Source organism: Rattus norvegicus, chromosome 11 (assembly GCF_036323735.1).
Source record: "Rattus norvegicus strain BN/NHsdMcwi chromosome 11, GRCr8, whole genome shotgun sequence".
Lineage (NCBI taxonomy): Eukaryota > Metazoa > Chordata > Mammalia > Rodentia > Muridae > Rattus > Rattus norvegicus.
Window position 1 is genome coordinate 67780011 of NC_086029.1, and position 18425 is coordinate 67798435.

Genomic DNA, 18425 nt, shown 5'->3' on the forward strand with positions numbered 1-18425 from the left:
CATGGATTGGCAGGATTAATATAGTAAAAATGGCCATTTTACCAAAAGCAATCTACAGATTCAATGCAATCCCCATCAAAATACCAATCCAATTCTTCAAAGAGTTAGACAGAACAATTTGCAAATTCATCTGGAATAACAAAAAACCCAGGATAGCTAAAGCTATCCTCAACAATAAAAGGACTTCAGGGGGAATCACTATCCCTGAACTCAAGCAGTATTACAGAGCAATAGTGATAAAAACTGCATGGTATTGGTACAGAGACAGACAGATAGACCAATGGAATAGAATTGAAGACCCAGAAATGAACCCACACACCTATGGTCACTTGATTTTTGACAAAGGAGCCAAAACCATCCAATGGAAAAAAGATAGCATTTTCAGCAAATGGTGCTGGTTCAACTGGAGGGCAACATGTAGAAGAATGCAGATCGATCCAGGCTTATCACCCTGTACAAAGCTTAAGTCGAAGTGGATCAAGGACCTCCACATCAAACCAGACACACTCAAACTAATAGAAGAAAAACTAGGGAAGCATCTGGAACACATGGGCACTGGAAAAAATTTCCTGAACAAAACACCAATGGCTTATGCTCTAAGATCAAGAATTGACAAATGGGATCTCATAAAACTGCAAAGCTTCTGTAAGGCAAAGGACACTGTGGTTAGGACAAAACGGCAACCAACAGATTGGGAAAAGATCTTTACCAACCCTACAACAGATAGAGGCCTTATATCCAAAATATACAAAGAACTCAAGAAGTTAGACCGCAGGGAAACAAATAACCCTATTAAAAAATGGGGTTCAGAGCTAAACAAAGAATTCACAGCTGAGGAATGCCGAATGGCTGAGAAACACCTAAAGAAATGTTCAACATCTTTAGTCATAAGGGAAATGCAAATCAAAACAACCCTGAGATTTCACCTCACACCAGTGCGATTGGCTAAGATCAAAAACTCAGGTGACAGCAGATGCTGGCGAGGTTGTGGAGAAAGAGGAACACTCCTCCATTGTTGGTGGGATTGCAGACTGGTAAAACCATTCTGGAAATCAGTCTGGAGGTTCCTCAGAAAATTGGACATTGAACTGCCTGAGGATCCAGCTATACCTCTCTTGGGCATATACCCAAAAGATGCCTCAACATATAAAAGAGACACGTGCTCCACTATGTTCATCGCAGCCTTATTTATAATAGCCAGAAAATGGAAAGAACCCAGATGCCCTTCAACAGAGGAATGGATACAGAAAATGTGGTACATCTACACAATGGAATACTACTCAGCTATCAAAAACAACGAGTTTATGAAATTCGTAGGCAAATGGTTGGAACTGGAAAATATCATCCTGAGTGAACTAACCCAATCACAGAAAGACATACATGGTATGCACTCATTGATAAGTGGCTATTAGCCCAAATGCTTGAATTACCCTAGATCCCTAGAACAAACGAAACTCAAGACGGATGATCAAAATGTGAATGCTTCACTCCTTCTTTAAATGAGGAAAAAGAATACCCTTGGCAGGGAAGGGAGAGGCAAAGATTAAAACAGAGACTGAAGGAACACCCATTCAGAGCCTGTCCCACATTTGGCCCATACATATACAGCCACCCAATTGGACTAGATGGATGAAGCAAAGAAGTGCAGACCGACAGGAGCCGGATGTAGATCGCTCCTGAGAGACACAGCCAGAATACAGCAAATACAGAGGCGAATGCCAGCAGCAAACCACTGAACTGAGAATAGGTCCCCTATTGAAGGAATCAGAGAAAGAACTGGAAGAGCTTGAAGGGGCTCGAGACCCCAAAAGTACAACAATGCCAAGCAACCAGAGCTTCCAGGGACTAAGCCACTACCTAAAGACTATACATGGACTGACCCTGGACTCTGACCCCATAGGTAGCAATGAATATCCTAGTAAGAGCACCAGTGGAAGGGGAAGCCCTGGGTCCTGCTAAGACTGAACCCCCAGTGAACTAGTCTATGGGGGGAGGGCGGCAATGGTGGGAGGGTTGGGAGGGGAACACCCATAAGGAAGGGGAGGGGGGAGGGGGATGTTTGCCCGGAAACCGGGAAAGGGAATAACACTCGAAATGTATATAAGAAATACTCAAGTTAATAAAAAAAAAAAAAAAAAAAAAAAAAAAGAGTCCATCAACACTGGGAGGCAGGCTTGGCACATAGAAATGCTTCAAGTACACATTCCAATGGCGTCCAAACCACGGTGTTATCCTCTCTTTCAGAATACATGTTATTTGCCAAAACTAGATTTTATAGTGAGCTGTCTAATATTTTATTCAATTTTACCAGAGTGTATGATTTTTTTTCATTTTTCCAAGCTCATGACAATTGGGGGAATAAGATTTCTGAGAATGTGAAGTAGAGATGTTACCAATTTTTTTGCAATGTTCCTACATAAGGGAAAGAATAATGTCCCTATTGAAAGGTCCTAAATCACTAGAATGTCTTGCTTTTAGAAATATTCTGTCCTTATTTTACAGTGTTCCATAAAATATACTGACAATATTTCTGCATGATTCTCGATGATATTGCACTGAACTTTTATCTAGATATATTAACCATTGACATTTTAGTCGCTTTATTATCATTCAACAATAATGTAGTTTATATTAGAATATATACACATAAAAATATATAGTAAATTTCTTAAGATTTTTTTTAAATCTTATTTGTGTGGTACTTATATGCTTGTTAACTCCTAACTGTGTATGATTGCCCAGTACAGAGGCCAGAGGTTGGTGGATGCCCTGAAGCCTAAGTGAGCCACCCAACATGGATGCTGGGTATTTAACAGAAGTTCTCTGCAAGAGCAAAAACATTCGTAGCTGCTAAGCCTTGTCTCCAACCCTGTGATATACTTTACCTTCTTAAAGAAACTTTTCATGTAAGTAACAATATTTTAGAAAACTCAACAAAATGGGAGAAGCCTAGTTCAAAAACATGTGACTATCAGGAAAAGTCATTCTGGGACTATAGCAGGTGTGTGGTTATGAATTCTAGCTACGCTGGTGGTAGCATGTCCAGAGAATTCTTCCAGACTCCTCTAGGCTGAGAGACAGTAGGGATGGTCTATGGTTTCCGGCTATGTGTGATGGGGGTGGGGTGTATAATGAAAGGCAGAGAAAAGAAATCCAAGCATTAAGTGTAAAGATAACCTGTAGGAAAATGAACCATAGAAACCATTGGTTACGACAACAGCAATAACACAGGAAGATGCAATTATATACAGAGCAAAGCCTGGTTTCTCTTTTATTCCCATGACCCTGAAAGTGGGTTTTCTAGGTTTCTTTCTCATCTTTACTTCACAGGATCTATCTCCCTTAGCTTTTAACATGGACATTTAACTAAGACAAAAGATCAATATGGTGTTTACAATGTTTATTTACAATGTGAATTTATTGGGAATAATGCCTTAACAGACTGGCATTGAACATCCGGTGAAAGAAACAGTTTGTTTGTTTCTTTGTCTGTTTGTTTGTTTTATGAGACATGGCTTCTCTGTGGAAAAGGGCCCTGGATGTTCTGGACTTGATTTGTAGACCAAGCTGGTCACAAACTCAAGAGATCTGCCTACCTCTGCCTCCCAAGTGCTAGGACAAAAGGCTTTCACTACTATGCCTGGACAGAAGTTTTTATTCAGGTAAGGGAGATGTGAGACAGTGCCACCGTGGATGACTTGGATGCTGCATATCCTTGCTATATTGACCATGAGAATCACTTGGTAGCTCTCTCCATTACCAAATCAACTGTGGTAGAAGCCTGATGCTTTGGTTCCAGTAATCCTGGCTTCAGACATGATGCCTGTGCAATTCTTCTCACGTCATCTCTCCATGCAGGCACTCTATCAGCTCCACTCCTAAGAGTGAAACTATTACAAAATGCTTTGAAAGCAAAAAAAAGTGGATAACATTCTCATAATTTTATGAAACCATCTTGCCTTAGTTATGCTATATTACTGTTAACTGTTACTGCTACTTTCCTACAATGACTATTAATAAATTAAAATTCACTGTAGGTATGAAAGGAAAAGGAAAATATGGAATGTGTAGAGTTCATTACCATATGAATGTCCACCATGGATAGAGAGGGTGACAGTACTAATTAGCGGACCATAGAATAATCCAGATTTATCTTTCATTTGTACTTAATTTTTCTCAGTTCTCTATCTTTCCGAGGGCTGGAACTCCTGAGGACTTCAAGCCTGTGATAAATGCTAGTTAACATGAAAATCAATTCCTATCTGTTTGATGACCTATTCCTCTGTTTCTTTTACCTATATATCTCTGCATGCTTTGCAGACCCCCTCATTGGTCTATTAGAGTTCTTACAAGGTAGTATTGTCCAGGAATTAATGAAGCCAATTATAGAAGAAGAAACCAATTTAAATCATTGAGGACATTAACAGAACTTCTACAAGACTTTCAAAATATGTGTTTAGATAGTTGTAGGCCTAATCAAGCTTCCTGAAGACAAATGACCCATTTTTTAAAATAGGCTCATTTAAATTACATTATTCTGAAGGAGGGTTTTAAGTATGCTGTCATTTATAAAGAAAATAAATTACTTCTTTGATTAGAAAGGAGAAAGCTATTGTAGATCAAGGGAGGGGGATATAGTGCCTTGAACATAAGTCTGTACAACTGATATAAGAAGAAAAAATTTAGTCCTATTTGTGGGATTGCAATATGTTAGCAAATATGATTGTGATACATTTATAGACTATATAAGTACTTAGAGAGTCTCTGCCCTGTTTTCTGGCACAAAGTTCCTAAAACCCTCAGAATCATTGAAGTGCTGTGTCTTTGTGAATACTAATGAGATGGCTGATGGCTGTGGTCCTCTGGGTTAGCCTCAGGATGCAAGCTGGTTACCAGGGCAACCAACCATGTGAGTTGTGAGTTGGGACTTGCAGCCTCACCCCTCTCTCATCCTCTGCGGAGAGAAGAACTGAAGGTTGAGCTGCTTAGAAATAGCTAATGATTTAATCATGCCTATATATGAAGCCATTGCATCCCAACGGATGGGTTCAGAGAGTTTCCTCTTTCAGAACGTGGTGCTGGGAAGGGAACAGGCAAGCTCCCACCCCTTTTACCATATCTTACCCTCTGCAACTTTTCCATCTGGCTGTTGCTAGGTTGTATCCTTTTATGACAAAGTAGTAAAAGTAAGAAAAGTGTTTCTCGGTGCACCAGGAAATGTTCAAACCAAAGGACAGGTTGGAGTACTCTCCTCTTTATGGTCAAATCAGCTCGAGACCGCTGCATGTCCTGAATGGAAATTTTGGGGAACCTGGACACCTATTATTTATGTCTGACTCCTAATGTGGGGCAGTCCTGTGACATGAACACTAACTTAGGTTGTCGTCAGCACAGAGTCGAATTGGAAGCTACTCAGGGTTGGAGAATTCATAGACGCAGGAGAGACTTCTGTGTATTTGGTGATCGAAGTAAGGCTCTGAGTGTTGTAGCTGAGACTTCCAAGAGAAGGAAACACCATGTGGATTTGTGGATTTTTCTCTATCCATTGTTTACTCATGAAAATTCTACTTTAAGGATTTCAAATACGATGATATCTTTTCTTTGATCAAACTTATTTCTCTTTAATATGTGTTCGCATATGTGTGTTGGGGCTTTGCTGTTGGATATCAGTCTACAGAAATGGTAAGAAATGATACTGTCATTACAAAATCCAAAGATCAAGAAATAGCTATTTTTGTCCCATTAGCTATCCTTCACTTTAGCAGAAATGGCATATGGATTCTTTAGCACACACTTATATCGAATCCTTACTATTGTCAAGACTCTGGGGGTACAAATTACATGGTTACTTTCATGGAATTGACCTTCAATTTGGTGAAGCAAACCATACACAAGTGTATCAAGTAAAGTGTTTGGTTCAAGAGAGGGGGGAAAGTGTGCTGAAATGAAAATAATGCTAATTGAGTGGCTAGAAAGGACTGGTAGGGTGGGGAGATAAAGGTACAGGGTGAAGGTTAAGGTAGCTTGGTTAGGAGGGTACAAAGGAAATCAAGAGAGGCAGCTCTGTAAATATAAGGCTGACTACAGGGGTGTGTGAGTGAGGGGAAGTGAAGGAAGACAAAGTGAGGGGTTGGGGATTTAGCTCAGTGATAGAGCGCTTGCCTAGCAAGCACAAGGCCCTGGGTTCGGTCCCCAGCTCTGAAAAAAAGAAAGAAAGAAAGAAGACAAAGTGGAATAGAGCCAAGTGATACAGATATCTTTGGACTTTAGTCTGGGCGACACAGCAAATAATGACATATTCTGAAAACACAGATGTAACATAGGTTGCTATATGGCCATTCTAGCTGCTGTGTTAGCACCAAAAATATCAACTTGAAAATTTGAAGAACAGTTAAGTAAGTGAGGATAAGGTCACAGACTTAGAGGATCTGGAAGTAAGTCATACTTGGGATACACTTAACTGTTAATTAAGTGGGTTTACGAATCATGAACTAGATGATGGGTGAGACAGATTTGGGGGACTCACAGATGGTTCAGGCTTTAAGCGTTGAGCACTGGAAGCCTGGAATAGAGAAAAGACCATAGCTGCTAAAGTAGGAGCAAGAGAGAGCAATTTATTACTAGTGGATATTGTAACTGGAGGACTTTGTCACATCAGCTTCCCAAGGTATTAATAGAAGAAAACAACTAAGAACCGAGTAATGAAGGAGTGAGTGTCATTCTTGTCATAGCAGCTTGCCAGAGCAATATGTGAACAGGTCATGTGTGGAAGACAGTCAGTTGATGCGAGTACCTTCATAACACCTAATGGACAACAGACTTAGGAAAATGGAGACCAAGAAAGAACAGCAACCGCTGTTAATATTTGAAAGAGGGGAAGAGAGGATAATGTACACAGAGACCAAATACTGCATGTTTTCTCCCACAATACGTTCATATATGTGATATGAAAGTACAAAACAGGGAGGATAAAGAGAACCAGGATAAGGTGGGGAAGGAGGGACATAGTTGGAGGCAGAATATGTACAACATATGTGTGTGTGAATGAAATGTCGTAATGAAACCAATTATTTTGTATACTAACTTAAAATTTAACTTGAAAAGGGATGGGGCATAGCTCCAGGGCTTACAGCTCTTCCTCTGCAAGCATGAGGACCTGAGTTTGAATCTGCAGCAGACATGTAAAATGTTCATCATGGTGTGCCAGTAACCCCCGGTAGTGGATGTGCAGCAGATGGAGACAGATCCTCTTAGCCTACTGGCCAGCAAGAACAAAAGTAATTGGTACAGGGAAAGACTTGTCTTAAGCAAAAAAGCAGAGTCCTTCTCTGGACTGTGTGTTTACTTGCTTGGGTACACACGCCATTCCATACATATGTATACACACATATATAGACACATACACATGCACACACACACATCACCTCTCTGCAGGAATTCTTTAGAAATAATTGTGGGAAAGTTAGCAGAAGGCCATGGATTTCTGTGGGAAAGAACCATTAAGAAAAAGGTTAAAATTAATTTAATGTTTATTTCATTTAAATGGGGTGCCACTCACAGAGGACTGATAATATATGTCACTGGTTTCAGAGATTTTTACAAGTGTGGGGAATTACCTTGGCTGTTGTCGTTTTCATTAGTGGGATGCTTTGTTCTAAAAATACCATAAAGTAATAGTTAAAATGACTAAAAGCGTTTTCTTGTATGATTCCATCAATAAATTATACAGATACCATCAATACATTTCACTACTACTAGGAGACATTCATTTCTATTTCATTTTAATGTTTTAAATATATCTTATTTGAGCCTTTTGTTATCCTTTAAGATGAAATTGTGGCCTCCAGAAAGTCTCATTTGATGGAGGCATAGCCCAAGATACGCTCCGTCTGTATGCACTCAGTACATATAGTGCCTTCTGCAAATGGTATTTTAAATCACTAAAAATAAGGTACAGGGGAGATAAAAGGGTTCTCATATCATATCTGAGAACATAAATAACGTGTCTCTGAATACGTATCCTCAGCTGCTAGTAAGAACTGATCTCTATTTACATAATAGAAAAGATACATTTGAGCTTCTGTGATGTGAACAGGCATCTTTCTCAATTACTCACGCCACTTCAGCTATAGCTCCAAGAGCTACCTTAAAGATAAGAAACAAAGACCATTTTCTTCCAGAACAAAGCAGGACTTGCTTGGTTTCAGTATGCGATTTTTTTTCCTTTCACAATTCTGAGAGCTTTGTTGGTGTGGAACAGTTCTTTCCTAAAATCCCTGCTCTAAAGGCACACACAGGGTCAGGGATTAGAGACAAAGACATACAAATAGATGGAATTAGAGAGAGGGGGGTAGCATCCTATTTCAATATAGAAAAACAACACTGGAGATAAATCATGACTGAGCGTTCAGGAGCACTTGTGAGATTATAGGGAAGACCAAGCCTCCATGGCATTTTCCTATGATAAGAACATGTGAATGTTATGGGTGAGAGGTGGGATGGCTTACTTCAATGCCTTCTCCCGTAGAACAACAATTAGGAATCAGAGTCATGGGAAACAACTGCTTATGCGTTTAACCTGGATATGCTGGTGAGCTTGTCTTTATGAAAAGGAATAGAAAGAACTCAAGTTGTTGTTTTTGTTTTTGTAACCAAATCTATAATTAACCCAAGAGACATTCCACTGGATGTATAGCTTAGCACGGATTTGAGATGGATTTTAAAAGCGGACAAATGGAGCTATAACATTTTCATGAAGAACTCTCAGGGGCTGCAAGTGCCACGCAATATGGATAACACTCTCCTTTCGGAGCACTTGTACTGCTTCCTAGATGTGGGAGAATGTCAGTGCTAAGTAGCAAACTCCTTGAGTGAAGCTTGGAATGCCATCTTCATTGTAGTAGACACTTGTTGGGCTCATGCGTTAGTATATCCGTGGCATACAGCACGTGGTCTGATCCTCAGTAGAAGCTTGATGAATGCACCCAATATATGATTATGTCTATTGAATGCATCCAAAATATGATTAAGTCTATTTGGGAAATCGTATGTGTGAATACAGCTAGTAAGGTCTATGGTGGTAATCTGGATCCCTAATGCATGGGAGAGAGCAGAAAGGAAAACCTAGGGTGAGCTTGGGACACACAGAGGCAGAGTTCATCTAGGACCGGGCACGTCCTGTGTTTGCCGGAGGTCCCACGCCCTCGGATCCCGGGCCCGCAGCAGCTCTCTGCTCCCAGACCCTGTGGGAAAGAGACCCAACCACCTAGTCAGGTGGGCACTCCTGAGGCTGCAGAGCAGAAGACACCACCAACACTGCCCACCCCTGCCCACATCCCTGGCCCAAGAGGAAACTGTATAAGGCCTCTGGGCTCCCGTGGGGGAGGGCCCAGGAGCGGCAGGACCCCTGCCTGAGACACCACCGGAACCTGAGGGAAACAGACCGGATAAACAGTTCTCTGCACCCAAATCCCGTGGGAGGGAGAGCTGAACCTTCAGAGAGGCAGACAAGCCTGGGAAACCAGAAGAGACTGCTCTCTGTACATACACCTCGGACGCCAGAGGAAAACACCAAAGGCCATCTGGAACCCTGGTGCACTGAAGCTCCCGGAAGGGGCGGCACAGGTCTTCCTGGTTGCTGCCGCCGCAGAGAGCCCCTGGGCAGCACCCCGCGAGCAAACTTGAGCCTCAGGACCACAGGTAAGACCAACTTGTCTGCTGCAAGAAAGCTGCCTGGTGAACTCAAGACACAGGCCCACAGGAACAGCTGAAGACCTGTAGAGAGGAAAAACTACACGCCCGAAAGCAGAAACACTCTGTCCCCATAACTGACTGAAAGAGAGGAAAACAGGTCTACAGCACTCCTGACACACACGCTTATAGGACAGTCTAGCCACTGTCAGAAATAGCAGAACAAAGTAACACTAGAGATAATCTGATGGCGAGAGGCAAGCACAGGAACCCAAGCAACAGAAACAAAGACTACATGCCATCATCGGAGCCCAATTCTCCCACCAAAACAAACATGGAATATCCAAACACACCAGAAAAGCAAGATCTAGTTTCAAAATCATATTTGATCATGATGCTGGAGGACTTCAAGAAAGACATGAACACACTTAGGGAAACACAGGAAAACATTAATAAACAAGTAGAAGCCTACAGAGAGGAATCACAAAAATCCCTGAAAGAATTCCAGGAAAACACAATCAAACAGTTGAAGGAATTAAAAATGGAAATAGAAGCAATCAAGAAAGAACACATGGAAACAACCCTGGATATAGAAAACCAAAAGAAGAGACAAGGAGCTGTAGATACAAGCTTCACCAACAGAATACAAGAGATGGAAGAGAGAATCTCAGGAGCAGAAGATTCCATAGAAATCATTGACTCAACTGTCAAAGATAATGTAAAGCAGAAAAAGCTACTGGTCCAAAACATACAGGAAATCCAGGACTCAATGAGAAGATCAAACCTAAGGATAATAGGTATAGAAGAGAGTGAAGACTCCCAGCTCAAAGGACCAGTAAATATCTTCAACAAAATCATAGAAGAAAACTTCCCTAACCTAAAAAAAGAGATACCCATAGGCATACAAGATGCCTACAGAACTCCAAATAGATTGGACCAGAAAAGAAACACCTCCCGTCACATAATAGTCAAAACACCAAATGCACAAAATAAAGAAAGAATATTAAAAGCAGTAAGGGAAAAAGGTCAAGTAACATATAAAGGCAGACCTATCAGAATCACACCAGACTTCTCGCCAGAAACTATGAAGGCCAGAAGATCCTGGACTGATGTCATACAAACCCTAAGAGAACACAAATGCCAGCCCAGGTTACTGTATCCTGCAAAACACTCAATTAACATAGATGGAGAAACCAAGATATTCCATGACAAAACCAAATTTACACAATATCTTTCTACAAATCCAGCACTACAAAGGATAATAAATGGTAAAGCCCAACATAAGGAGGCAAGCTATACCCTAGAAGAAGCAAGAAACTAATCGTCTTGGCAACAAAACAAAGAGAATGAAAGCACACAAACATAACCTCACATCCAAATATGAATATAACGGGAAGCAATAACCACTATTCCTTAATATCTCTCAACATCAATGGCCTCAACTCCCCAATAAAAAGAAATAGATTAACAAACTGGATACGCAACGAGGACCCTGCATTCTGCTGCCTACAGGAAACACACCTCAGAGACAAAGACAGACACTACCTCAGAATGAAAGGCTGGAAAACAACTTTCCAAGCAAATGGTCAGAAGAAGCAAGCTGGAGTAGCCATTCTAATATCAAATAAAATCAATTTTCAACTAAAAGTCATCAAAAAAGATAAGGAAGGACACTTCATATTCATCAAAGGAAAAATCCACCAAGATGAACTCTCAATCCTAAATATCTATGCCCCAAATACAAGGGCACCTACATATGTAAAAGAAACCTTACTAAAGCTCAAAACACACATTGCACCTCACACAATAATAGTGGGAGATTTCAACACACCACTCTCATCAATGGACAGATCATGGAAACAGAATTTAAACAGAGATGTAGACAGACTAAGAGAAGTCATGAGCCAAATGGACCTAACGGATATTTATAGAACATTCTATCCTAAAGCAAAAGGATATACCTTCTTCTCAGCTCCTCATGGTACTTTCTCCAAAATTGACCATATAATTGGTCAAAAAACGGGCCTCAACAGGTACAGAAAGATAGAAATAATCCCATGCATGCTATCGGACCACCACGGCCTAAAACTGGTCTTCAATAACAATAAGGGAAGAATGCCCACATATACGTGGAAATTGAACAATGCTCTACTCAATGATAACCTGGTCAAGGAAGAAATAAAGAAAGAAATTAAAAACTTTTTAGAATTTAATGAAAATGAAGGTACAACATACCCAAACCTATGGGACACAATGAAAGCTGTGCTAAGAGGAAAACTCATAGCGCTGAGTGCCTGCAGAAAGAAACAGGAAAGAGCATATGTCAGCAGCTTGACAGCACACCTAAAAGCTCTAGAACAAAAAGAAGCAAATACACCCAGGAGGAGTAGAAGGCAGGAAATAATCAAACTCAGAGCTGAAATCAACCAAGTAGAAACAAAAAGGACCATAGAAAGAATCAACAGAACCAAAAGTTGGTTCTTTGAGAAAATCAACAAGATAGATAAACCCTTAGCCAGACTAATGAGAGGACACAGAGAGTGCGTCCAAATTAACAAAATCAGAAATGAAAAGGAAGACATAACAACAGATTCAGAGGAAATTCAAAAAATCATTAGATCTTACTACAAAAACCTATATTCAACAAAACTTGAAAATCTTCAGGAAACGGACAATTTCCTAGACAGATACCCGGTACCGAAGTTAAATCAGGAACAGATAAACCAGTTAAACAACCCCATAACTCCTAAGGAAATAGAAGCAGTCATTAAAGGTCTCCCAACCAAAAAGAGCCCAGGTCCAGACGGGTTTAGTGCAGAATTCTATCAAACCTTCATAGAAGACCTCATACCAATATTATCCAAACTATTCCACAAAATTGAAACAGATGGAGCCCTACCGAATACCTTCTACGAAGCCACAATTACTCTTATACCTAAACCACACAAAGACACAACAAAGAAAGAGAACTTCAGACCAATTTCCCTTATGAATATCGACGCAAAAATACTCAACAAAATTCTGGCAAACCGAATCCAAGAGCACATCAAAACCATCATCCACCATGATCAAGTAGGCTTCATCCCAGGCATGCAGGGATGGTTTAATATACGGAAAACCATCAACGTGATCCATTATATAAACAAACTGAAAGAACAAAACCACATGATCATTTCATTAGATGCTGAGAAAGCATTTGACAAAATTCAACACCCCTTCATGATAAAAGTCCTGGAAAGAATAGGAATTCAAGGCTCATACCTGAACATGGTAAAAGCCATATACAGCAAACCAGTTGCTAACATTAAACTAAATGGAGAGAAACTTGAAGCAATCCCACTAAAATCAGGGACTAGACAAGGCTGCCCACTCTCTCCCTATTTATTCAATATAGTTCTTGAAGTTCTAGCCAGAGCAATCAGACAACAAAAGGATGTCAAGGGGATACAGATCGGAAAAGAAGAAGTCAAAATATCAGTATTTGCAGATGATATGATAGTATATGTAAGTGATCCCAAAAGTTCCACCAGAGAACTACTAAAGCTGATAAACAACTTCAGCAAAGTGGCTGGGTATAAAATTAACTCAAATAAATCAGTTGCCTTCCTCTATACAAAAGAGAAACAAGCCGAGAAAGAAATTAGGGTAACGACACCCTTCATAATAGACCCAAATAATATAAAGTACCTCGGAGTGACTTTAACAAAGCAAGTAAAAGATCTGTACAATAAGAACTTCAAGACATTGAAGAAGGAAATTGAAGAAGACCTCAGAAGATGGAAAGATCTCCCATGCTCATGGATGGGCAGGATTAATATAGTAAAAATGGCCATTTTACCAAAAGCAATCTACAGATTCAATGCAATCCCCATCAAAATACCAATCCAATTCTTCAAAGAGTTAGACAGAACAATTTGCAAACTCATCTGGAATAACAAAAAACCCAGGATAGCTAAAGCTATCCTCAACAATGAAAGGACTTCAGGGGGAATCACTATCCCTGAACTCAAGCAGTATTACAGAGCAATAGTGATAAAAACTGCATGGTATTGGTACAGAGACAGACAGATAGACCAATGGAATAGAATTGAAGACCCAGAAATGAACCCACACACATATGGTCACTTGATTTTTGACAAAGGAGCCAAAACCATCCAATGGAAAAAAGATAGCATTTTCAGCAAATAGTGCTGGTTCAACTGGAGGTCAACATGTAGAAGAATGCAGATCGATCCATGCTTATCACCCTGTACAAAGCTTAAGTCCAAATGGATCAAGGACCTCCACATCAAACCAGACACACTCAAACTAATAGAAGAAAAACTAGGGAAGCATCTGGACCACATGGGCACTGGAAAAAATTTCCTGAACAAAACACCAATGGCTTACGCTCTAAGATCAAGAATTGACAAATGGGATCTCATAAAACTGCAAAGCTTCTGTAATGCAAAGGACACTGTGGTTAGGACAATAAGGCAACCAACAGATTGGGAAAAGATCTTTACCAATCCTACAACAGATAGAGGCCTTATATCCAAAATATACAAAGAACTCAAGAAATTAGAGCACAGGGAAACAAATAACCCTATTAAAAAATGGGGCTCAGAGCTAAACAAAGAATTCACAGCTGAGGAATGCCGAATGGCGGAGAAACACCTAAAGAAATGTTCAACATCTTTAGTCATAAGGGAAATGCAAATCAAAACAACCCTGAGATTTCACCTCACACCAGTGAGAATGGCTAAGATCAAAAACTCAGGGGACAACAGATGCTGGCGAGGATGTGGAGAAAGAGGAACACTCCTCCATTGTTGGTGGGATTGCAAACTGGTACAACCATTCTGGAAATCAGTCTGGAGGATCCTCAGAAAATTGGACATTGAACTGCCTGAGGATCCAGCTATACCTCTCTTGGGCATATACCCAAAAGATGCCCCAACATATAAAAAAGACACGTGCTCCACTATGTTCATTGCAGCCTTATTTATAATAGCCAGAAGCTGGAAAGAACCCAGATGCCCTTCAACAGAGGAATGGATACAGAAAATGTGGTACATCTACACAATGGAATATTACTCAGCTATCAAAAACAACGACTTTATGAAATTCGTAGGCAAATGGCTGGAACTGGAAAATATCATCCTGAGTGAGCTAACCCAAACACAGAAAGACATACATGGTATGCACTCACTGATAAGTGGCTATTAGCCCAAATGCTTGAATTACCCTAAATGCCTAGAACAAATGAAACTCATGACAGATGATCAAAATGTGAATGGTTCACTCCTTCTTTAAAAGGGGAACAAGAATACCCTTGGCAGGGAAGAGAGAGGCAAAGATTAAAACAGAGACTGAAGGAACACCCATTCAGAGTCTGCCCCACATGTGGCCCATACATATACAGCCATCCAATTAGACAAGATGGATGAAGCAAAGAAGTGCAGACCGACAGGAGCCGGATGTAGATCGCTCCTGAGAGACACAGCCAGAATACAGCAAATACAGAGGCGAATACCAGCAGCAAACCACTGAACTGAGAATAGGACCCCCGTTGAAGGAATCAGAGAAAGAACTGGAAGAGCTTGAAGGGGCTCGAGACCCCATATGTACAACAATGCCAAGCAACCAGAGCTTCCAGGGACTAAGCCACTACCTAAAGACTATACATGGACTGACCCTGGACTCTGACCTCATAGGTAGCAATGAATATCCTAGTAAGAGCACCAGTGGAAGGGGAAGCCCTGGGTCCTGCTAAGACTGAACCCCCAGTGAACTAGACTGTTGGGGGGAGGGGGACAATGGGGGGAGGGTGGGGAGGGGAACACCGATAAGAAAGGGGAGGGGGGAGGGGGATGTTTGTCCGGAAACTGGGAAAGGGAATAACACTCGAAATGTATATAAGAAATACTCAAGTTAATAAAAAAAAAAAAAAAAAAAAAGGAAAACCTAGCTGAAGTGTTTGTTGCAGGGACTCTCTCAAAGGGAAGTAAACAGCTTCCCATGTTTCTACTGGGAATGCAAAATTACTAAGAGGAATGATGATGCAAAATTTAAATCTCCAAATCTGTTGCCTGGATCACTCATATTCCCTAGGATTTTTATCACCATAACTACTCCAGCATCATGTTGGCTAGAAGGCTTGTCTGCTTGGTGAAATCAGAACTGGCTTCCGTGCAGTGCACTGTCAGAATGGGATGCCCGGCGCTTGGGGTTTAATTGTCTGCGGTTGCTGTGTTGGTATCATTTATGTTTGTCTTTGAATTTGTATTCTATAAATGTTTTTAAATGGAAGAGAAGAACATGCCAGAGATGTGGTGCCTCCAGTTATTTATACCCCCCTTCAGGGTGCCTCCATGCTTCCTCCCTACCCAGATTCACTGATTTCTATTATTCTCTGTCACTAGACAGAGATCTGGGCACAAGTTTCGAAAAGAGCCAGGGTCAGATATGTGTGCCCTGCACATCCCATGAGCCTAGCTGTGGGACAGGATGGTACAGGGATCAACCAATCACACATGAGGAATTTGTATTTAGGACCAATTGTACTGGCCATTGAGTCAACAGTGTACCACAGAGAGGATGTCATTAGGCAACAAATAACCCAAGCCACACAATGGAGGGAAGAAAAGGAAAATGTGTGAAATGCTTTTCCACAGAGGATCTCACTCTCACTTTGATGTTGTTTTGGGCCACATAAAGTTGATGTGGGTATTCTATCAGTCCATAGACAAAACAGACCAACACAATAAAAAAAATTAATTTGTACCTGTTGTTCCCTCTTTCCTTTAATAATTCATAGATCTGTTGGGAATTATTATTGTCAATCCTGATATTAAAGGTTCTTTCCTTGCAATTTTTCATACCCTAGTCAACACAGGATAAAGTCAAGCTGGGGCTGCTAAGGAGAATCTAGATGATGTTCTAACTTGTCATGTAGCACTGCCCCTTCTAGTGACAATGTCGACTTACTAGGGCTCAGTCTCATCTCTCTGCTCCAACTCTCTCCTTATCCCCTGATCAGCCTCTCAACTTACCCAACTGCCCTACTCATCCTTGACCTGATGAAAAGTTCATTCAACTGGTTTCTTACTCTTTTAACAAAAATGAACTGATAATGTGCTTGGTCTACAATTCAAGTTCAGACGTGGTTTGTGGAACAGCAGCGTCAGAAAAGCAGGAGTTGATAGAAATATAACTGTCTGGTCTTTCCACACAGTAGCTGACTCAGAGTCCAGGAGGGAAGCCGCAGCAATCGTGTGCTCGCTTGCTGTGCAAGTGCTTTCGCCTAGAGCTTGGGAACTGTGTGTCTGAGTCTAGGTCTGAATTGAAGCCCAGGAATTTGCATGTCTACCGAGGAGTTTCGGGGTCCTGTGGCTGCAACCAGTCTAGAGTGTGCAGCGAACCGCCTATCCAGACACTGGAGTTACTGTGGCTCTTACTCAACAAAACCCTGAGGACAGCTCTACGGAAACTGCTTTTCAGTGTTAACGCCTGCTTGTACGCTTTTTACTATGCAGGTGTCCCTGGCTCAAATTAGCAGCCCTTTGAAAGAGCCCCAACTGTCTGGTTGATGCTATCCTCCATTATTCTCAGCTTCGCCTCACACAGGTTGCCTGCCTCATCCAGCCTTAATGTGGGGTTTTATACCTAGCCTTATTGCATTTTGTTATGCCGTGCTCGGTAGATATCACTGGGAGGTTGTTCTGTTCTGAAGGGAAATGAAGCAGTGTATCTGGGGAAGAGGGGGGAGGGGAGCTGGGAGAGGGGAGGGGAGGCTGCAGTCAGGATGTATTGCATGAGAGGAGAATAAATTAAGAAAAAAAATCGCATAGCACATTGAACTAGAAGCAAACTTAAAAATTAGATTCCATGAAATTACCAAATTACCTGTGTAAATTTGGACAAGTTACTTAACCTCTCTGAAACTCATTTTCTTGTACCCAAAATAAGAGGTGAGGAGGCTTTAAAAGCCCGCAACAATGTATGGCGTATAGTAGGTGCTCAAATAAAAGCCATTACATTTTCATAGGACAATATCCTCTTTCTTCAATAGCATCTGATATGAAGAAATGTTATGAAATATGATCAATTAATTTTACTTTTTAAAAAATGTTTACGTCCCTCCAGAGCACATTTTGGTGACATTTACATTTTGAGTTAATTTTGCTCTCTGCATTGTTTCACTCTTTATTTTGATGACCTCTAGAAAATTAAAACAACACTAATTTTCATTTGGCTCTAAAAATAAAGTTGAAAAAAAAGCAAAACAAGTACAAAGGACCTCACAGTGGCAGTTCATAGTATAGTTCTTCATGCTTCTTGTCATTTGATGTGAAACAGAACTCATAACTAAATGTACCTTAAATTTCCTTATAAGGAAAAAATAGCTTCCCCGTTGACTACATCCTTTTTTATAAGTATCTGAAATACCTTTACAGGCACCAACTAATAAAATTTAAAATGTGTGTATCAAGACTCACCACACAGGACTAAACTGGCAGTTGAAGAAGCCTCATGCTATGTTTAAGTAGGGTGAACAGATTACAGCATAGCCGGCCTGCTCGACATCATCTTAGCAGATGTGTGACTCCAACTTAGAAGAGATTTTTTTTTTCTTGTGGAAAAAACTAGCAATCTTTATATAAAAGGAATATGTGTATATTCTTATTTAAGTCAAATAGTTCTAAAGCACACGTGATTGCGAACCACTGTTTGCTCCATTCTCTCCACCTTAG